At 43.0% G+C, this 672-nt stretch overlaps 1 protein-coding gene across 1 annotated transcript in view; it reads left to right on the plus strand.

The window, feature by feature from the left end:
- The window catches only part of BAZ1A (bromodomain adjacent to zinc finger domain 1A), a 105,982-nt gene that overhangs the window by 32,382 nt on the left and 72,928 nt on the right, over positions 1-672 (plus strand). The gene's annotated exons all lie outside the window — the stretch shown is intronic.

Consider the following 672-nt stretch of genomic DNA (forward strand, 5'->3'; position numbering starts at 1 on the left):
TTTTTATTTGAGACTTCTTTGGCCTTTCTGCCTGCTGTGGCATGAGGTTTATTGGTAGGAGGCTTATTTAGAGAAATAAATGAATTTCTCCCAGTAACTGAGAAATAGCAGGCATTTACATGAGGTCCATTAGTATAAGGTATCTGTGCTACCACTCCCCCCTTTCATTCTTCATCCTTTCTCCACAGAATGTGAAGTTGCAAGAATTTGCTTACATGGTGCACACATTTTCATCACTCTCTGCTTTTTGTTGTTGTTAAATGAGCGTTATTGAGATATAATTCATACACCATAAAACTTGCCCATTTAAAAGTGCAATTCAGTGGGTTTTCGTATATTCACAAAGTTATGAGGCTATCATCACTACCTAATTAGGGAATATTTTCATCATCCCAAGAAGTCCTGTGTTAGCAGACACTACCAACTACCCTCTCCCCTCAGCCCATGGCAACCACTAATCTATATTTTCTGTCTCTGGATTTGCTTATTCTGGACATCCTATATAATAAAGAGGTAATATGCATATTAACCCTTATGCCCTCACAAGATGGCTGCCTATGACCAGGCCGGCAGGGGGGTTGGTGAGGGATCCAAATGAATGAACAAGCAGGCTGCGTGGGGCAACCAAGCTGGCAGGAGGGCCATGAGGGGTGACCAGGCTGGTGCAGGGGG

Source organism: Myotis davidii, unplaced genomic scaffold, assembly GCF_000327345.1.
Source record: "Myotis davidii unplaced genomic scaffold, ASM32734v1 scaffold176, whole genome shotgun sequence".
NCBI lineage: Eukaryota > Metazoa > Chordata > Mammalia > Chiroptera > Vespertilionidae > Myotis > Myotis davidii.